This window comes from Onychomys torridus, chromosome 16, assembly GCF_903995425.1.
Source record: "Onychomys torridus chromosome 16, mOncTor1.1, whole genome shotgun sequence".
Lineage (NCBI taxonomy): Eukaryota > Metazoa > Chordata > Mammalia > Rodentia > Cricetidae > Onychomys > Onychomys torridus.
This window is the reverse complement of record NC_050458.1, coordinates 38,497,247-38,519,352: the sequence shown is the minus strand read 5'-3', so window position 1 is coordinate 38,519,352 and position 22,106 is coordinate 38,497,247. Positions and strand designations below refer to the sequence as shown.

Genomic DNA, 22,106 nt, shown 5'->3' with positions numbered 1-22,106 from the left:
ACATTCTGATAAATGTATGGGGACAAATGGACAAGTGGGAAAGAACAGAGGGCACTGAATCAAACTTGCAGACTTTCGAACATTGGACACGCCCCGTTTGTTAACTTTAAGGAGCACCTTTGTTGTCCCTGAAATACAAATAGATGCACCTTTCTCCTGTGCCTGGTGGTTGGTGTCAGCCAGGTGGCAGACCTACCACACTTTTATGAAAGCCTTCTGATGACTTTAGAACTGGGGACTAGAAGATAGCAGTGAGCTGGTAAGTTTTTGTTTTTGTTTTTTGTTTTTTTAACGGTGCCAGGATATTTGGTTATACATGTGAAAGAAATGGAATGCTATCAGAAAGACAAGCCTCAGATGGGACAGATAGGCAGTATGAGAGTACAAAATAATTAATGTTTTAGGAGACTCAGTGAGAGATTCTCATAAAGACTTTGGAGTAGAGGATGTGGTACAATAAATAAATAATCTATATTTTTCGTAAATACTGGGCAGTTAGCCATGCACCTTTACACTCGAGAGGCATAGCTTCCTTTCCTCCCTTCCCTGCCCTGCCCACCCATGGGTACAGTGAGTGGGTGCATGTGGTGGATGAAGCAGAACATTGGGGTCTTCTCCTCTTGCTCTCTGCCTTATTTAGGGCAGGATCTCTCACTGTACTGGACATTGCTGGTTCAGCTAGGCGGGCTGGCCAAGAAGCTGTCAGGATCTGCCTGCCTCCATCCCCCAGTGCTAGGGATTCAAACTGAGGGCCTCATGCTTGTACGGCAAGAGCTTTTACCCACCAAGCCGTTTTTCCTGCCCAGGAAGAGCTTCTTAAGCCCTCAGAGTGCTCTGTGAGTGGGAGCGATCCAGGCAAGGAGAAAGACCTATGGGCTGGACCCTCCAGGCACCGGGCCTTGAGATTTCTCTGTCCCATGATTCCCTGTAGCAACACTCTAAGGAGCCACCCCACTAGCCGTCTTCCGCAGTAAAGGAATGTGCTGTGGAGATGTGTTTAAGCTGAAGTTCAAGCCGGCAACTATCTGGTTCTCACCTCTCATCTGTATGTATGCAGAGCCACCGTCCTTAGGGCAAGCTCGGGTAAAGCCTTAGGAACATTGGAGATGATTGCTTAAAGAAAGGGGACAATAAACAGGTCTACCATGTGGCCACAAACTAAACTGGCTGGCCCTTTGCTGGGAGTGGCTGTTACCTCTCCCCAGTGTGAGGCTGTTGCAGAAACAGCCTTCTTATGTGAGCATGGTATGTGGAGCATGCTGGTCACCCTGCTGTGCAGGCTCTGGGGCCACCTTGTCCCACCCTATCACCTGCTGACAGGTTAAATCTGGGCCCATACACAGTGGCCCGCTCTTTTTGGGGATGGAGGCTGTTTTCTGGAAATTTGCAATGAAATTAGAAGGTCATGAAACACTGCATTGTCTCTCATGTTCCTCCAGTGTTTGGTGCTTGTTGTTAGGGAAGGAGAGGAAATTTAAAAAATTCTTCCTGTATGTGTGAAAGTATGTGCACAAGATGTGGTTTTTCTGAGGACACGTCTTCAAATGCAAGCGTGGGATCTATTTTTAGGTACCCTTTCTCCTAACAGTGCTGTTTAAAGATTCAGTTCAGGCTGCTAATAGGTATATTTATAACCATTCTGTCGACGGCCCCAGCATGAATGCTACTGCAGATGATGCTATTCTTGGAGGCAGTTGCCATGGTTACCATTAACCCTTTCACTTGGGAAGAGTCTTATCCATAGGATGTTTTGTTCCCCCAGAGTGCTCTGTGGCATGTGAAGGCATACATGTACTCAGAAACAGCAATAAAAAATGGAGTGCATTTTCTGCCTAAGCTATGTGTTCACTTTATAAATGAATGGGCAGTGCGATTGATTGACACTAACAGATGGTCTCCATTCTTGCCCTTTAAGCAGATGATGCTAAAGATAGCTTTGTAGCTACTGCCCGTCACAAGCTGAAATGATCTTTTGAGTTTGAACGTAGACAAACATTCGGAAATATACATTATTCTTATTTCTCTACTGTGATCTCTGAAATGCAACTACTCAATTATTAAGAACAGAAAATTTATGTATTTCTTCCAAATAGTCATTCATGGTAATATATCCTAGTAAGATCTGGAGCTAGCGCCCCTGAGTGCGCTCCTGGGTCCCCCAAAGAAACAGAGAAGAGAGCCATAGCCGAGCGGAGCTCACAGTTCGGCGGGAGGCCCTCACAGTGTTTGAACCGTGGCTGCTTCTCCTACCCAGGGCAGCTTACAGTTGGAAGCGGAGCTCAGAGTGAAAAATGAAGTAAATATCATAGCTAATGGAAATGTTGGGTAGAGATATCGACAGTTGACCATTTAGCACTGACCCTCAATGACTGATGATCACTGGTAAGTCAAGTGAAGAAAAGTAGGAACTAGAAAAGCCCATGGCCTGGGGGAGGTGCAGACAGACCCTCAGGCCACACAGGCAGTAGATGCAGCCCGGGAGCCTGGGGAATGTAGCCATGTCAGTGGCAGAGAAGAAGATGGCTTGGGCATAAGTTATCGTCTCTCAAAAGGGCTTGGAAAGAACTGCCTTGCTGCGACTTCTGTTCTGTGAAGATGGCTGTGTGAACGGGCGGAAGGCCTGTGAAATGTGAGGTGTTTCTGTGTGGCATCTGAGTGGGGTAGACCTTTTCTTTCTTAATTGGTAGCGAGGAGACTAGGTCTTGGAACTCCCTTATCTTTCAGCCAGTGATTAATGGGAGAGGCCCATTCACACTCTCCTTAAATGCCACACTGCAGCAGGCATGCAGTGGAAACAAGGTGGCATGCACACTTGTGCACATGCATTCACGGACACACAGCCCCCACCCACAGTGGGAATCTTCAGAACCTCTCACTCAATTGCTGGAAAGGGATCCCTGGGATGAACAGTGTGTTGAATGTCAAACACAGTTTGAGAGCATGGGAAGAGCAGTCGGAGGGTTACTGAGTAGGGCTTCTGTAGGTGGGGGGTGGGGCCTGGGGGCTAAATACTACCCCAGCCCTCCCTCACCTGGCACCCTGCTGCTACCCTGTCTTTGGCACACAGTCCCCAGTGGGATGCCTCCAGAGGGCCTGTCTGCTTCTGGTATCTCCTGCCTGCCACATTAGGCTGTGAGTCGCTGTACGGATGGGGACCGTGCTTTATCATCTGTCACTCCTAGAATGGCCTTTGCCATGCTTGACACTGTGAGTAAGGAATGAAGAGCGAGTGGGGATGAAAATAGGAAATGATGAATGGCTTTGGGGTGTAGATTTTTCTTTTTTTTAAAGAATCAGTTAAGAAGTATTCAACACATCGCAAGAGGACTAAAATACTGATGGGTTATGCGTCTGTCCCCTTGCCTAAGGGATGTTTCATTTGAGGAGTTCTGAAGCGCCTGTGCCTCGTCACAGGCTCCCCTCCTCCCCAGGGATGGGTGGCAGTCTTCACCTGGATGTCCACAGAGGTCTTACTGCCCCTCAGAGCAGAGCACTTCTTCAGCTATGTCTATTTAGGAACTCCAGCTTTTTATAAACTGGACGGTGGGAACTGGAGTGGAAGGTGGAAATTGGCTTCCCAGGCAACAGCAGGCAGATGCTTGGAGAGAGGGCACGAGGGATAAGTCTTAGGACTCACTTGGCAGTATTGTGTCTGGGGAGAGAACTCGGCTCAGCTCGGGAGTGCACATGCTGCTGGGACTTCTCTATTGAGGGCTTTCACACAGTCTCAGAGGCTTATGAAGGGCTTGCACATGCAGCATCTCTTTTTTTACCTGTGTTGGAGAGAGAATCATGGTGAATACAGTTCTTATTAATGAATGAAGGTACTGACCCTTAGGAGTATCATGACACCAGGGTGCTCAGAGAACATTTAGACAGCCACGAGTCCCTGAGAAACAGAGGTGGCCTGGGCCTGCCTTGGGCATCCACACGGGTACTCAAGTGCTGAGAACCTCACTCACTCATTCTCATTTAGAAATAGGTGAATCTGACTTTGTAATATCGCTTATCTAGTCACCAGAAGAAATCAGCAAATTATCCAACAGGTCCAATATTGTCTTTGAATCATCTACATACCTTGATTACAAACCCCTACAGCACCTTCTAGAGTGTTCAGGAATATGTTGTTTCCTCAACAATGTTTTATTGGTGAAAAGAAGTCACCAAGATTTATATATTTCCAGTCTTACCTTTAAAGGGTGGCCTAAACTGGTTGTGGTAGCTCTGACCTCTAAATCTCAGCATGTGGACAGTAAGGCAGGAGGACCACAATTTTGAGGCCAGCCTGGGTTACATTGAGCAAGGCCCTGTAAATAACAAACCAACAAACAGATAAATCCTAATAGCTGCCTAAATTATCTGGTATTAGTTGCCTAAATTATCTGGTGTTATGATCCAGGTGCAAGGTACCAAATTAGCAAGCAATTGTATCATAGACTTCAGGAACATCTGGGGGTTCAGTCTGTGCAGTTATATTCATACTAGCTGAGTAAGGATGCCACTTTAAAAATACCACGATGGCTGGGGAAGCCGTACCATAATCAATTGAAATTCTATACCTTTTCCTGTTTACCTTTCCAGGCTTTGTTTTTGTGGTGCAAGGGGGCAGAACTCAGATTTTTATGGTTATTTTTTTGAAACATGAGACTCTGAACTGTGTTCTGTTTTCCATGTTGTTTTGGCTGCTTGGTGTCCTGATTAATTCCACCAGAATACCAGGTTTCTGCTTCTGAAAACAAAAACAAAAAATTGCACTGTTGGGATTTTGGTAGGTAATGTGTGGAATCTTTATTTTGCTCTGGGTGTGTCTTAGTGACTGTTCTATTGCTTTGGTGTGTAATCGGATGCTTCCTGTCCTGACTGCCTGTTCACAAATACCTGGCAGCCGCTTCTTAAATTACCACACAGAAACTTATATTAAATGTAAATGCTTGTTTGATAGCTCAGCATGTTACTAGCTAACCCTTATATTTAAATTAACCCATAATTCTTATCTATGTTTAGATATGTTCAGTATGGCATTCTCATCTTGCTTATTTGTGTTTGCTGGCAATTCTCCGACTCCGCCCTTCCTCTTCTCATAATTCTCCTTGTTGGCTCTTGTGCCCAGCTATCAGCCAATCAGCTTTTTATTAGCAAATGAGAGTAATTAGTATTCATAGTGTAGAAATGGATTGTGCCTCAACAGTAGAGAGACACCATAACCAAGGCAACTCATAGATAAAAAGCATTTAATTGGGGGCTTGCTTATAGTTTGGAGGATTCATCCATTGTCATCATGGTGGGGAGCAGACAGACATGGTGTTGGAGAAATAGCTGAAAGCTTTATATCCTGATTTGTTGGAGGTGATGGTGGTGCAGATACTGGGCCTGGTGTGAGATTTTGGAACCTCAGATCTCTACCCACAGTGACACCTCCCCCAGCAAAGACACATATCCTAATTCTTCTAAACAGTTGATCAAGTGGGAGTCAGGCATTCAAATATTTACATCTATGGGCTCATTCTCATTCTCTCATGGCTAGGTGATAACATCATCTTAATAGTAATAAACGTTAATTGCTCATAGTGGAACACACTAATTATCCCAATCCTGGGGAAGCTGAGTCAGAAAGATTAGGAGTTTGAGACCAGCCTGGGCTACATAGCAAGATCCTGTCAACAAGCAGCAATAACAACAACAACTAAAATTAATAAGTGTAATCTGAACGTGATATGCCTTTCTATTTATTTAGATCTTCTTTAATTTTCTTAGCAACGTTTTTATAGTTTTCAATGTGAAAATTGTTTACATCATTGACTAAATTTAATAATAGGATTTTTTATTCATTCATATTTTTGTTGTAAATGGAATTGTTTTCTTAATTTTCTTTTCTGATTGTTCCTTGTCAGCACATACATAAATGTTTCTACTCATTCTTTATGAGATCTCATAGCTTTCATGTGTATTGTTTTGACTTCTCTATGTTTGGGGTCTTGTCACTTGTCAATTGCAGACAGCCTTTCTTCTTTCTTTCCAGTTTAGGTAGATTTTTCTTATCTAATTGCATTGGCCGTGACTCTTTAAGTACAGTGTTGAGGGGCAGTTGGAAAGCAGGCATGCCATGGTGCTTGTCCTTAGCAGCAAAGTTTCAGTCTAGAACGTGATGTGAGCTGTGGGCTCTTAGACAGCCTTTATTGTGCCAGGAAATCCCTTCGTTTTTCTAGATTAATGAGCACTTTTCTTTGTTATGAAAGAAATACTACTGAACTTCTTCATTGCTTTCCTGTATCCATTTAATATTCTGCATGTTGTTCCCCCTCCCCTTTATTGCATTAAAATGATTACATCACATTGAATTTAAAAGTGAAGTCATTTTGTAGTCCAGAAGTAAATCCCTCCTGGTCGTAGTATGCTATCCTTTTCCTGTGCTTTTGGTTCGGCTTCCTAGCATTTTGTTGAGAAATTCTGCATCGGAATTCATTGAGAGTTGTGGCTTGTCTGTCTTGGGCAGTAGACCCATGTCCCGGGGTCACACACATCCCCCACCCCCATCCTGTGGCACTTGGAGCTTAAAGAACCTTTCGTGTGGCTTGCATTCCTTGTCATATGCTTAGCTTTGTTGTAAGGGAAACACTGGCCTCGCAGAATGAGTTCCAAGTTTTCTCTCACCCCTATATATTTTGAGGGAGCATTTGAGGTGGTTGATCATAATTACTCACTTAATGGTTGGTTCCACTTCCACATGAAATCCTCTGGTCCTTGCCTTATCAGAGCTGAGGGCCTTTAATGATCAGCTCTTGTCCTGATCTCTCTTGCCTGCTGTTAAGTTTTAGCACATTGCTGGCTCCTGCACCAAGGTTCCTCCCTGTCCCAATCGCTCTTCCCTCACCTCATGGTTGGCCTCCTCCATTTATTACAGTCCCCTGGCCTCCACTATTAGGGCTCTTTGCATGTCTTCTCTAGCTACCAGTGTCCCTTTATTGTCCTGTGGCTTGTCTATCTTGGGCAGTAGACCTGTGTCCTGGGGTCATCCCTCCCCTTCCTGTGGCACCCGCTGCTTGAAGAACCTGGGAGTCACTTGGCACGAGCTACCTGGAGAGGACAGCAGGGTGTCCCATGGACCCTGGACTGCTCCTGTCCTCATGCCAGCCTCTGCACTTGGGGGCTCTTGGTGAGGTGATGTTGCAGAAGCAGCAGCCAGGCCTAATCTCATTTCTCAGTGAGTCATAGCACAAACAGGGAGATGATGTAAGCTTTCCAGACTTAAGTTTGGATGATAACAAAATAATATGAGAAAGAAATTTATATCGCTAAAAAGTGACTCTAGCATATAAAATCATTGGGTTTCAAGTTCAGAAATGAAGTCTTACATGGCTTCAGTGTCCTTTTAATGACCTTGTTCACATCTTTTGAAAATTAGCCCTCCTCAAAGAGATAGTCCAAAGACTGTGGTATGGAGGTACAAGGGCCCATGGCTTGTTGGCATGGGGTGTTGGACAGCATGTTGTTATATGTGCCATGCTGTCCTGGACCTCGCTACTTAGAAGAGCCCCTGTCAATCACCTCTTGTGTAATGGCAGTGAAGTGGCCACAGAGAATCTCCACCATAGTGTATGGTGACAACAGTGATGTGTCTAGAGAGGAACTGGAAGGCAGGGACTACTGGGCCCAGAAGAGCCGGCTATACTCCTGATTGAGAATAGTGGGCTCAGACAGGCTGGGGGGGGGGCTCATGCTGTGCTGTTTAATCCAATGGGCCATGTATATAGGCCGGCAGCCTCTTCTGAATGGGTGGGAGGCAGCAGGGAAGCTTTGGGGGCACACAATGAAAACACCAGTAGCTTTCTGATAAACTGTGTAGCAGGAGGATGTTGCTTACCATGTGAGAGGAGGCCATCATAGATGGAGGGACCAGTAGCGTACCTGCCTCAGGGAGGCTCCACCTTGATGTTGTTCTCTGAGGTTATATAGGAATGAAAGGTCAGGTCTGCTCTCTAGGGGAGAAGAGTCAACAGAGATGGTCAAGAGAAAGAATGTGTGATGTTGTGTGATATTTTGTGTTCTGACAAATCAAGCCTGCCTAGAGATCACAGGATGGAGCTAGCCACTGGTTAACCAAAGAGACTAGGCTGTGGTGGCACACACCTTTAATCCCAGCACTTGTGAGGAGGAAGCAGGAAGATCACGAGTGCAAGGCCACCCTAGGCTATAGGAGATTGATCCAGTCTAAAAGAGAAACAGAGCCAGGTGGTGGTGGTGCATGCCTTTGATCCCAGCACTTAGGAGGCACACACCTTTAATCCCAGCACAGTTGGGGGATGGAGAATATAAATCAGGTGGAGATGGGATTGAGGGCCCATTCAGTCTGAGAATTTGTAGAGACAGGAGCACCCCTATTCAGTCTGAGATTTCATAGAGGTAAGAAGTCTCTGGTGGGTGTCTGCTCTGCTTCTCTGATCTTTCAGCTTTCACCTTGATATCTGACTCTGTGTTTTTATTGTTAAGATTAGGTTCACACTCCATTGTGATGTCTACAATGAGCTCCAAGTAAGGCTTAAACACACCTTAGCTTTGACCTTAGCCCCTCCATAAATGGTAAGTGTTTAGGCTAATTTCCTTCCTTTGTCCGTTGGTGGATGGATACAAAGGCCCCATGAGATGAGTCTCTGAGGTGCTGGAATGGGATGGATGGTGATTGTGTTAGAATCTGAAGGGACTCAATTCAATGCCCAGAGTAGTTCAGGATGGAGCTTCTGCTGGCCAATGCAGCAGGCCTCTGTGTTAAGAATCTTCAAAAGTTTGTATTCTATAACCCTTGATTCCACTTCTAATATCCTCCAAGGAAAAACCTCAATGTGTTCAAAGATTGGTACACAGAGGGACATCACAGTGTTATTTATAACAAAGACAAAATTGGGAGCAATCTAAATGTGAAATAATAGGGGAGGGGTTGGTTAATTGAATTATTGAAAACATTTACAATGGAATAATAGTCATTGAGAAACTTTAAAAGGGGCACTATAAAATATTTTTATAGTCTAATTTCAGCTTATTAAAAGTCTATTTTTAGAAAAGGGACCAGGAGGCAGCACATAGAATTAATGGCAGTTACCTCAGTGAAGGAGTAAGGACTTATTTTAATTTTCTGAAAATTTTATGATGACTATCTATTATACTTAGCCATTAAAAAAAACCCTTCAAAATATCATATACTCCCAGAGGTCCCAGGCATATGCGAAGTGCTCCCTTGTCTCCTAGCTCACCGACAGTAGGTTATAGGTCTAATAGTCTATGCTCTCTGAACCTTCCTTGTTTCACAAACTGGGTGTTCGCTACACGCCCACAGCACGACCCCCAGAAGGAGGAAGCCACCTCTGACCCACAACTCTTCCCTCACACATCTGCCTTGCCATCCCTAGTGGCCTCTGCACTGAGGGGCCTTCCTGGTCACTTTCCTCTAGTCTTGTCATATCTCTAATCAGAAGGTATTCTCAGGTTCACTATGACTCCCATGCATGCAGCCATTTTAGAGGAGGATGTTTGATTAGCGTTCGATGCTTCTTCATGATCAGATCCAGGGACTATTTTGGGCAGGATATCACAGCAGTGGTGCCATGTTTCCATCATATTTATCAGGTGAGGCAAGACTTGCTTGTCCTGGTTCTGATTAGGTCACCGTGGACATGTGAGGAAGGTACCAATGGCCAGACTCTGAGACCGCTCTGAGGTGTGTGTGCACTGGGAGATCATGCAGAGACCTCACAGCTTGCCAGACTTTCATTCACTCATGACCTTCAGAGCTCAGTCTCACTTTATAGCAGCTGATAATTAATCATTTATTTGTCCTGATACATAAATTGTCTCAGATTTGACTAGTGGGGGCCCCTATAGGCTACCTGCCCCCCCTTTTATGTATGTGTGCACAAGCACAGATGCATATTGAAGCCAGATTGACAACCTCAGGTACCGTTCATGTCTTTTTGATTTTTTGAGACAGGTTTCTCACTGGCCCGAAACTCACTAATTAGGTTAAGCTGTTTGGCCAAGCGAGCCTGTCTCTGGCTTGCCGGATCTGGGATTACAGGCATGCACCAGCACTCCTGGTTTTCACGTGGGTTCTGGGGATCGAACCCAGGTCTTGGTGCAAAAAGCACTTTTTGTGACCTAGTCGCTTCCCTAAGCCCATTGCTTTCCTGTGATGCGTTTCACTTTGTGGCATAAGCTATTGAAAAGCACAGTTGTCTCTGGCGGATCCTGTTCCAGGCACTGTCCTAAACCCCACTTCCTCTCTGTGTCTGGAGAGAAGCCTGCTCACACTGGCCTCAGGCATTTAGTCACTAGCTCAATCCCTCAAGTGTTATCAGCCTCCATTACCACTCCCTCTCCTCCTCAGGTCCCGTGCCCCAACATGGCTCACCCCGTGGAGCACTGGTTGCCCTTTGGCACCTCCTTGGCTCTGCTATCTTATACCAGTTTGGCCGTCCCAAGAATGCAACCCTCTCATCTCTACCGGCTCTCCTTATACTGGGCTTTTTGGCCATACGCTCTCATGCAGATTACCCCTCCTCATGTGGATGCCTATCTGGTGACTTCCTTCTCCTCACCCTGCTTGGGTTCTGACATCCCCCATCTAGTGTGATGGTTGATATCGTCACAATCCGGAATCACTGAGGAGACAAACCACTGGACGTATCTGTGAGGGAATTTCACGATTAGGTGAGTTGGGGCGGGAAGACCCACACTCGATGTGGACAGTCCTACTCCTTAGGCTGGGGTCCCGGAGTGAATAAAAAGGAGAAGGCCAGCTGATCACACGTATCCCAGGGCTCGTGCTTCCTGGCTGTGGGTGCAGTGCGAGCAGGTACCCTCACGACCCCCTCACCAGGACGGACTGGACCCCTGACCCGTGAGCCATAACAAGCTATCCCTTCCTTCAGTTGCCTTTACCAGATGTTAACCTGCATCCCCAGGGGTGTCTCAAGTCCCATCCTGTCTGCTGCTTACATTTCTTGTTCCTGTGACCAAACTCCTTCCAAGGAACAACTTAAATGAGGGAGGGTTTATTTTGGCTCACTATGGCCCACCGGGATGAGAAATAGTCGCAGCCGGCTGCATCGGCGTGAAGCTGCTTGCTCAGGTCTCAGCAGATCAGGAAGCAGACAAGGGAGTTCCTGTGCTCAGCTGGCCTCACTCCCACTCCAGCCTGGAACTTCTGCTCATTGGCTGGGGCCACTCACATTCGGAGTGGGTCTTCCCTCCTCAACTGGTCCTCCCTGGAAACGCCCTCATAAACATACCCAAAGATGTGCCCCCGCAATTTGCCCTTGCTGTTTCTTCATCCATTCGTGTTGACAATGAAAATGGATCCTCCATAACTTCAGGACTGACCTGCCCAAGTGGAGGCTGGCAAAGTTGCTAAAGAAAGTCACGTAGTTGGGTGTTAGCATGTGATTGAGAGGTGACTTGAGACCGGGAAGGGCCCTTGCCTTCTGCTAACAAAAGCTCCATGAAAATCAGCCGGTGGTGGTGGTGGCACACACCTTTAATCCCAGCACTTGGGAAGCAGAGGCAGGTGGATCTCTGTGAGTTCGAGGCCAGCCTGGTCTACAAAGTGAGTTCCAAGAAAGGCGCAAAGCTACACAGAGAAACTTTGTCTCGAAAAAGAAAAGAAAAGAAAAGAAAATCAACCTACTTGGCAGAGCAACAAAGATTTTAGAAGAAGAGCCTCCTTAATGGGAATTTAAAGGACTATGAAGTTGCCTTCTCAAGGAAGGAACCAGTCTCCATGTCCCTTGTGCACTGACCTTTCCTTAGCACACTGACTCATTATCAGAAGGGCTTATCAGAGGCATGGGCAGGTGGACAGAGCGTTTGCAGCTGAGCAGGCCTGGCTCCAGAGCTAAGTTTGCCATTTACAGACCCTTGGGCAATTCACGTGCATCCTGAGCCTCAATTTTCTCTTGTGTAAAGTGTAGGGCCTGTTAATCCCTGCCTCTGCCTTGAAGGACTGTTCTTCGACCCTGCAGGGCAGGATCATAATGGGTATTCAGTTAGCACCACATCCTTTGTACTCTCTCAGAGAAGTGAACATGCCTCCCTAGACGTGCAGGGCAGAATGGGGAACAATTTCTATCCTGGCCTTGGTCCCCACCAGAGGTCTTTAGCCTGCACATCAGCCTCAACCCCATAGCCAGCCACCCCCATGGTCTCTGTGGGTACCAGCATCTTTGTGGCTAGCTTGATTGTCCAGGACACCAGTTTTTTTTTTTCCCCCATGAAGACTCAGGTAGAGTTTCCCCTTCTCCGAAGTTAAAGAAGTCACATATTATCTGCCGTGGTGTCAAGCAGTCTTGATTGAAAGGTCCTGTGGTGACCATGTGAAGTAAGCAGCTAGTGACGGGCCCAAGGAAAGGAAGGCCAACGCCTCCTGCCTTTGGTGTTAACAACAAATTAAGTCGGCTGCGAGTCGTAACTTTTGTGTAAGTCATTGTCTGCGCTATCTTTGTTTTTGTCTGAAAAGCCAATTTAGCTTTTCTTTGTGAATCATTTTGGTGAGTCAGGTCGATGCTCTCTTTGTTTGTTGGCTAATAACTCGCCCTTTAAAAGTTAGAATATCACTTCCACTTTCATAATGGAGGCGAATCTAGACCTTGGAATTTATGACTTTCGCTTAAAACTGTCTTGGCTCGTACAGTCTTAGCCGGCACATCAGCCACTGCAGACCCCGTGAACTGGGGTTGTAGTTATTATCATAGTCACAAGCTCTGACTACATCATTCATGTAGGGACTCTACTTCTAGCTTTGGCAGCCACTTCCTGGGACAGGACTACCTTTAAAACCAAGAGCGTCTTGGATGATGAGCGGAATGTGAGATGAAGCTGGGATACAGGTTAGTTGGTAGGATGAGTGCCTAGCCTGCAGGAAGCCTTGGATTTGATCCCCATCACCGAAAAAAACTAGGCACTATGGCAGGAGAGTCAGGATTTCCAGGTCATCCTTAGTTACACAGTGAGTTTGAAGCCAGCCTGCTCTTCAGAAGCTTTCTCAAAAGTAAATAAAAACAAAATGCAAATGACTTTCTGAACGTGTGTGTGTGTGTGTGTGTGTGTGTGTGTGTGTGTGTGTGTCTTCAATGATACATCCCCCTTCCTTTAAATAAATTCATCAAGGAGGCTCAAGATTTTAGTTTATCTCACCCATGTCATGGAGTGCTTATGGAACACCCATGCATCTCAGATGAAAGCCAGGATGCCAGGGACTGGGCTATGCACTACACGTGGTCTTTTTTTTTTTTTTTTTTTTTTTAAGGTATTATTCACTGCCTGACTAGGAGGGTTAGTGAGAGACACTGTGTGACATGGGGTGTGATGCTACATGACAGAATCGAGAATCACCTGTGATACGGGCCCCTCAATATGTCTGCGAGATACTATATGGATTACATTAATAAGAGATAAGAAGACCCACCCACTATGGGTGGCCCCATTCCCTAGTTGGGATCCTGGATGGTGTAAGTAGACAAAGAGAGCTGAGGAGTGGCAACATTCACCACTCTCCACTTCCTGGCTGTGGATGTGATGTGACTAGCTGCTTCAGGCTCCTGCTGTCTTGATTTTCCCACCAGAATAAACTGTATCTTGACCTGTGAGTAGAATAAATCCTTTCTTCATTAGTTGTTTTTATTGGAGTATTTATTGTAGAAAAAAAAAAAAAAAGAAAAAAAGAAAAAAAGAAAAAAGACTAAGAGACCAATCAATTGAATTCTTAGCTCAGTAGGGAGAGCCGTCCTGTCTCTTTGGTGAGTCCAAATGCTAATTTCATGGAGGTGCTGCTGAAAGGATGCTGACTTGGATCTGAGACCCACTATACCCTGCTGTGTCCAGGGACCTGGAATCCAGCCCACCTGGGAACTTCCCTGTGAATGGTAAGACTCATGTCCCCTTGTGGTGCGACATGTTAGCCGTCACCCAAAGAGCCAGAGTCACCACTGCACATATGAGTTGGGTCCCCACTGGCACACTCTTAGGTGTCTAGGGTTCCCCTCTATGTCCTTGCCACTGATGGTTGGTGGAGAACCTCAGTAAAGCTGGCCAGACTGAGTGGCTGCTTTTTGTCGGAGTCTGCTCTGGCAGAATACACCATCCTAATTAAATGTTTCTTTCCCATATAAAATTCCACAGTGCCTTAATTCAAATTAGAAAGTCACTGTTGTGACAGATGATGTCATTTAATTTTAGGATCATTGTGCTTCTGGTTATTCAACTGCAGACTAAATTGGACCCTATCTTGAAGCTTTTGTGCATTTTTGAAGCATTCACGTGTGTGCAGATGTCACGAAGGGAGCGTGGATTCCCTTCTGCTCCGAGGGATCCGTGATGTGGGTGATGATGGGGCTGGCCAGCCACTTGGCTGCTTTATAACCTGGCTGCCAGTGAAACCAGTTCTGAAATGGAGCCATTGCTTCTCCTGTGTCTGATGCCCACAGACTGTCTTAGTCATGTGGGTCACAGAAGCCCACCACTGGCCTCTTCTCCCCTCCCTTGAGCCCTAACTTGGACCCCAAGGACAGCCTAAAGCTGTTCTCATCTCTCCCTGTCTCTCCCTTCTTCCACACTGCAGCCAAGAGCCCTTGGCACTGTCGTCATATACCCCACTTTCATTGTATAAATAAGATAGGATCCAACAAATATGCTCAACTGGAAAGCCGCCTATTTTTGGTGACTATGGGGGTCCAACCCCTCAATAGTCCCCTCCCAGGGTCCAGGAAGAATCTACAACCAGCTGATAATTAATCTCTGATGAAAAGAAATGAATCTATGTACACGAAACTCCTTGGTCCATACACTTTATTATTCTGTGTCAGTTACAAGCTTGTACTCTCCTCTCATTTTTAGCTCCTTTCTTGCCCAATTTCTCCTTACATTTATCTGTTGTCCCCTCAGGTTCTATCTTAATTCCTTCATCTAGTTCTGCCCCTTCCAGGTCCTCATCCATCTAGTTCTTTCCCATCTCAGCTCCTCTCCCATCTCCTTCTCTCTCATCTTGTTCTTCCCCATCTGGCTCTTCCTCATCTTCCATCTTATTTCTCTAGTACTCTCTTTTAGCCCTTCAGTCTAGTTCTTCCCCATCTCAGTTTGTTCCTCTCAAGTTCTTACCCATCTAATTCTTCCAGCCCTGGAGGTCCTGGTATATATACACTTACAAGTAGTATTCCCTTAGCATTGCAATGCCAGGCTTCCAGGGTCAACTGGAGGGGTGATAAGAATCACATAGAGAGGCAATAACTGTTAATTATCATTTGCAACCCCAAAGGGAAGTGACCAATGGGGAAATGAATCAACTAAAGGCTAAATTCAGGTAATATCTAAGAAGAGGGATCTTATGTGCTCAACTATAGTCTTAAACGTGATTGGTAGAAAATGTTAAGAATCTATAAGTTGTTAGGTTAATGGGAAAAAATAAAACTGCCTTCTTCTTTCCTGTGGCTCCTATCTGTCCAAGCTATCTGCCTTCTGGTTTTTCTGCAGAGTGGGGGAAAGTGTGCTTGGTCTCTAGGCAACCTGTGTATAGGTAGATGCCTCTGGTGATAGTTAAAGGGAGATCTGGAACTGGAGGTAAGATTTGGGAAAGGAGGAAGTTAAACTTAATTGGCACATCTTCCAGGCCTTCTCAAACAGGTAGCCTGGATGATTAAGTCTGTTTTTAGAGAGTACAGAGGTATCTCTGATAAGGTACTTTCCTCCATCTGGGGATGGACCTGGCTGGATGCTGCCAATGACGATAATTACAGGGAGGCTTGAGCTTGGGTTCTGGCTGAGCATAGCTGTTAGCACAGAAGGTTATCTAAATATTCCTAGAAGTGGTTACATAAGGAGTTAAAGGTCTATAAAGTTAGTAAGGCTGTAAGAAAGGTAGGTATGAGCTAAGTTGTATAAAGCTATTACTTAACATCCACCTGATCTAGGCGGTGTCTCCTTGTGAATTATCTTAAATCAGGAGACTTGCATGTGGACTGTTATTACTGTTAGTCCTTGAAAGTCACTAAGGGAGATATCTGATTCCAGAGGAAGTCTTTCCAGAGGCTGTTCTCCAAATACCTGGGATGTTTATGCCCAGAGAGTGATCAGTCCACACTGTTAGCCCTTCTTAGGGAAAAATCAATTGGGAAAACTATGAAGGTACATATGATTTTCATAACAGAATACAGCTGATATATAACAAGTCAAGTAACACCAAAAGCTCCTTGGAATTTGGCTTCCTCTGGGGGAATTCCCTGATCCCTCCAGGTAGTGACTTTGCCATAACCAGCTGAGTTCTTACGACCCTTTCCCCACTTCCTGTTGCCCCTCAGCCTTACTCATACATGAATGCTCTCAGGCCTTCTGAAGTCACAGGCAAGGCTCCCTCTGAAGGAGCAGTGCCCTCTTCCAGGTGAACTGAGCTGCCTGCCAATAATGTTCTTTCCTTCTTTCCTTGCTTGCTGGTGTCTTTTGCAGCAGGGCTCCTGACTCCAGAAGCCCTCCCTTCTGGGCCTCAAACAGCTTCTGGCTCAGCTTTGGAGTCCCTGCCTTCCTGCCCCCCCCCCCCCCCCCAGTATTTTCTGGTCAGCTCCTTTGGCTCTGGGTGGCCTATGTTCACACCCTCTTCTGTGTCACACACGACCACTGTGTGGGCTTAGCACACTCTACTGCTCTTCCTCAACCTTGCTCTACCCCAGTTCTCAACCTGTAGGCCATGACCCCTTTGGAGGCTGGGTCAGATGACCCTTTCACAGGGGTCACAGATCAGATATCCTTCCTATCAAATATTTACATTGTGATTTGTAATAGCAGCAAAATTATAGTTACAAAGTAGCAGTGAAATAATTTTAGGGTTGGGGGTCACCACAACATGAGGAACTGTCTTAAAGAGTCACAGCATTAGGAAGGTTGGGAACCACTGCTCTACTCCTGGGAGGAGGCAGTGAGGGGTGCATAAGCCTCTGTTTCTAAGGTGTGCAGACAGCATCCGTGACTTACTCAGGGCCACCCATTTGGCATGCAGTGAGGCCTTATTGCTTTATCAAGAGTGTGTCTTTAAAGGATAGTGTCTTCTTCTCCAAAAACGGGAAAATTTAAACCCGAGGACCCTTGATGTCACCTCCTAAAGCTCTGAAAAATTCAGAGCCTCCGAGTCCCTGGAGCTCTGCAATGACGCTCTTTTCTACGAGCTCAGCCCCCAAAGGCAGCCATAGTACTGTCACCAGGCAGTGTAGACTGACCTTCCTCGCTGACTTCACACTTGGCCAAGAGCTTGAGAGCTCCCTTCCCTGAGATGTTAGCATTGGTCCTGGGACTCACTTTGGCCAAGTACGTGAGGGGCATTGTGTTCCACGGAGAACACCCTCCCGAAGAGGTTATCATCCCCGGACACTGTGAATAAGTGGCCTCCCACAGACTTGGGTGATATCACTCTGTCCACGTCACACCTGAGACAAGGAACTGGTCCTGGATTATCCAGGTGGGCTAAAGTGATCACCTGGGCTGTCAGAAGAGAGTGGGGCACAGGGCTCAGAGACAGCAGGTGACATGGCAGTGAAGGCCACAGCAGGGGATGAAGCCAGGGCCCAACCACAGAGCGAGTGCCAGGGCTTCTAGAAGCCAGAAAGAACAGCAGACTGATGCTGCTCGCAAGCATCCAGAAGCTCCCAGCATCCAGCTCTAGGACCACTCTGGGACCACCCTGGTCTTAGCACTTCTGACCTCTAGAATACAGTTAAGCCAGTGGGTTGGTGACCCTTTGCCACAGTGGTTTCAAGTTGGGGGTGAACTTCTGAGAAATCTACAGAGCAACCTGGGTATGGCTGTCTTTCTTCTTCCTCCATCTTGAGGATACCCACATCCTGGAGAGAGCCAGACCTGAGTGCACCAGGACCTATCTGAGGAAGGAAGTGTGTTGAGAGCTGCCCCCCCCCCCCAGGCCTCCTGGCATCCCTTAGGGAACTGTACCTCTACTCTTCCTGGGAACCAAAGGAGTCTGTCTTGTGAAAGTGCCTTCAGGGCCCTCAGGGACCAGGCTTCACGGTAGCTCTCCTGTTGAGCATGTGGCAGGTGGACACCCACCACTTGGGTTCCTGGCCAGCTGATAGTCCGAGTGGGAAGACACCAGTACAAATAGATGCATGTGTGACTTTCTGCTTAGTAATCCTGCTGTATACAGTGAGGAAAGGGATATCACGTAGTAAAAGACTCTTCCAGGGATTGATGCTAAAGTTGAGATGCCCAAAGATGGGGGATATTTCAGCCAGCACAGGAGACACTGTGCCCCAGCCCTTGGAAGTTCTGGCCCCCGAGGGGCTGTGGCTGTTTGCAGAGAGAGATGAGGAAGTGGACTTAGCTCACCCGGAGCCACAGGATCTGCTGACTCAGGCCACTCAGGGGGGTCAGCGACTTCATTCGATCAAGAGGTAGTGGATGCCAGCGAAGGTTTTAAGTAGGACTGAAATTTGCAATTTCACTTAAGAAAATAGCTGTTTTGGCTGGGGTTGGGAGATTAAGTGGAAGAGGGCAGCTGTGGCAGCAGCGGGAGGCCAGAGCGGGGCAGCTGTGAGCTCAGGCTGGAGCTGGGGTCTCAGACTGTCACCATGGCCATGGGTGTTGTTGCTTGGATCTGAAGTACGTTTCCAAGTGACGAAGGAGTGGCTGGGGTATGAGCAGTGGTGACCAGCAGCAAGGCGGAGGGGGGGCTGTTTATGGATAGGCAAGTCTGGGTGGGGGTCTGGCTTAAGGCGGGGACAGGAAATTCATCTGTAGAGGCCTTGGTATCCTCAGAGAGATGCCAAATTGACAGTTGTGTGCATGAGTCATGCTCAACACACAGAACAAAAGTGAAGATTTAAAGGGCTCAGGAAAACGCTTCCATGTTCGCACTCAGCAAACATCCAGTGTGTGCACTGGGCAAACAACACTGTGTGTGGTTCTGCCAAGGATCTCGGATCCCGGTGCTCCCTATTTCAGCCTCAGAAGCCTCAGAAGCCTCAGGGCTTGGGACTCGTTCTGGTCTCTCTCTCTCTCTGACCTGAGGCCTTTGCTAACCCTACTAAGTGCTGTAGGTATCTAATTACTTCGCTTAAGTTAGCATGGACTTTATACTAAGAGAAACACAGGTCTGCTCCTGCCTCGTGTTTAATGGCACAGCTCTCAGGCCCCTTAGCTGGATCCTGAGTTCAGATCTCACGGGGCTGCAGTTGAGGTGTTGCTAGGGTCATGAGTGCAGCCCGAGCCCAGCCCAGGACAGTGTCTCCAGCTTTCCTTTGTTGTTGGTAGGTAGCATCCTGTTCCTTTCAGTCCTTGTGTTGCTAGCTGCTGTATGGCTGAGGATAGCTCTTGACTTTATGTCACACCTAGGGTCTGCCATTTTGGGACTTCCCAGGGAGCCACTGTTTCCTCTGTCACAGCGCAGGGGAGAGACTCCTGTGAGGTGGGAGCTTGTCCAGTCACAGACAGCCTGTCACCTCAGCCATGTTCAGCTATAGTCAGGGGAATGTGTCAGTTGAGGGTAGAGGTCACGGGAGACACCTTAAGAGACAGCCAGTCAGGACTGCATCTCATTTGTCACTTGGCCTCTTCAGAGCTCAGCAGAGGCAGCCTTTGAGAAGGGATAAAGATCCCTCGTTGGAGCCCTCGGGTCTACAGTAGGATAGGCACACAGTTTTACCTCTGGGGATGAGTCCCCAGTGTGCTGATGACTATGTCTATGGCTTTGGCAGGAAAGTCTCTGAATTCTCTTGTGCCATGTCCGTTACTGCCCTAGCAGCTCCTGCCCTGGCTGGGCTCCGCCACTCTCCTGGGTCATGGCAGCAATTCTTCCCTCTGCCAGGTGCCTTCTGAAGATCTAACTGTTCCTCCCTGTGGTTTAGTAGAGCCTGAGCTCCCAGACCCAGTCTCTGTATTCCCAAACCCAGGCTTCATGCTCCCACATCTGAGCGCTCTGCTCCCACTCCTGGGCTTCATCCTCCCCACATACAGGCTTCCCACTCCTCCTGCCTCAGCCCTGTCTCCCAGCATGCCTCTCACCATCTGAGGTACAGCCGTGCCAATGCTGCTACTCAGATGTTGGCAACACCAGTCTCTCGCAAACCTAGGAGTCCTGCTTAGGCTTCTGCCCTCGCAGCCACTATATACCCCCTTGATACGTGTCCTTTCCTCACTTTTACATATGGCTGTGACATATTAGTATCCTCTTTCTCCTTTCAGACATGGTCCATGGGTATCCACTCAGTGCAAGCTTTCCTGATGACCTCTTAACTTCCAACATAGTAATCTGATCTTGTTCCTGTACTGCTCCCCACTCTCCCATTTTCATCTAGGCATTCTTAGGATCTTCCGTACAACTTGTTGATAGCATGTATCCCATGCATTTGGATTGACTAGAGGGATGGATGGGTGGATGGTAGATGAGTGGATATGTGGATAGGTAGATGAATCTTTAGGTATGGATAGGTAGATGGATCTTTAGATAGGGAGGATAGATAGACAGATGGGTAGATAGGTAGATGGGTGAGTGGGTGGGTAGATTGATGGATGTGTGGGTGGATAGAGTTATGGACAGGTGGATGAGTAGATGGATGGGTGGGTGGGTGGGAAAATAGATAAGTGGATGAATGTATGTATGTATGGGTGGGTGAGTAGATAGGTAGATGGTTGGGAAGATAGGTGGATAGGTGGTTGAATGTATGTATGGGTGGTTGGATGAGTAGATGGGTGGGTGGGTGAGTAGATAGGTGGGTAGATGTAATATTTGTGAGTACATGGGTGGATGAATGGATAAGTATGTATGTATGTATGTATGGGGGTGGGTGGATAGATGGATAGGTGAGGGGTGGATGGGTGAATGTAGGTATGTATGAATAGGCAGGGATGTATGAACAGGAAGGTAGATGTATGAACAGGAAGGTAGATGCATGAACAGGTAGGGATGCATGAACAGGTAGGGATGCATGAACAGGTAGGTAGAAGCATGCATGGTGGGTGAAGGCACAGAGTAAAGCTATGTGCAGATAAAAATATGAAAAGCCAAAACCTACTTAAAACCATTTTCTGGAAGAATGCTCCATATTGTATTAATTAACTCAGAAGCTTGCAAATCAGGCAAATGCTAATGAAGGAGCTGGCAGAGTACCTGCCTCATTCATCACTTTCAGCTTAGGCCTGGCCATGCTTGTTTTTCTGGGAAATAAGGGAATGAAATTACACCATACTGTGAGCTGAGGAAATTTCACTTAAGTCCAGAGTTGCCCTAATTTCTAGTTTGTGGGTACACTTTAGATGCCTTCTAACTCAAAGCTGGGGAATGTCTCCTCTTTCTTGGGCATCTGCCTAACCCAAAGCTGAATGTGTGTGTGTGTGGGGGGGGGGCTTGGCTGGGCAAGTGTAGCCAAGGTATTATTGTGTGCCAGACTCCCCTCCATCTGTTGCCTACAAATTCATTGACCACTGTTTTTGTGACACTTACCTTCAGAAATCTGGATAAGATATGGCATCCAGGAATATAGTGTAATGGGGTGGGGGCAGGGGTGAGATGCATGCAGCTGGGGGAGGTGAGCAGAGATGAATCTTCTGAAAAGCCCACAGGCAGTTCTGATGAGCCCAGCTGAAATGATGCTTCCTTCCATGAACTCAGAGAGTTTTAATAGAGAAGAGGTGGCATTTGGAGGAGCCCACTGTATGAGTTGGAGGGATCTGGACCACTCTAAAATCCCTGGTGTGATTATCAACACCCCATCTGAAGGACTTGCCCAATCCCCTCTTGCCTCTGTTTTCTAAAGCAAGCTATAGGATGGAGTAGTAGTATCAACAGTGTCTGTGATGCCCAAATATATGAGAGACCCTTAGGGGACCAACTTGACTTCTTTATCTGTGTGCGTTTATGTGTGGGTGTATACACACACACACACACACACACACACACACACACACACACACACACACAAGCACAGAAGCCAGAAGACAACTGTCTTAGGGTTTCAATTGCTGTGAAGAGACACCATGACCATGGCAACTCTTATAAAGAAAACATTTAATTGGGGTGGCTCACTTACAGTTTCAGAGGTTCTGTCCATTATCATCATGATGGGGAGCATGGC

At 46.9% G+C, this 22,106-nt stretch overlaps 1 protein-coding gene and 1 long non-coding RNA gene across 6 annotated transcripts in view; one reads left to right on the top strand and one right to left on the bottom strand.

Moving 5' to 3' along the window:
• The window catches only part of LOC118596897, a 34,138-nt gene extending 12,048 nt beyond the window's left edge, over positions 1 to 22,090 (bottom strand). For both annotated transcript variants that reach the window (XR_004946763.1, XR_004946764.1), the window contains exons 1-4: positions 22,062 to 22,090; positions 7,862 to 7,976; positions 4,574 to 4,729; positions 3,638 to 3,773 (exon numbers count right to left, since the gene is read on the bottom strand). This is a non-coding gene — a long non-coding RNA (uncharacterized LOC118596897). The remainder of the gene's footprint in view (positions 1 to 3,637; positions 3,774 to 4,573; positions 4,730 to 7,861; positions 7,977 to 22,061) is intronic.
• Positions 1 to 22,106, top strand: part of Trappc9 (trafficking protein particle complex 9) — a 468,984-nt gene that overhangs the window by 203,649 nt on the left and 243,229 nt on the right. The gene's annotated exons all lie outside the window — the stretch shown is intronic.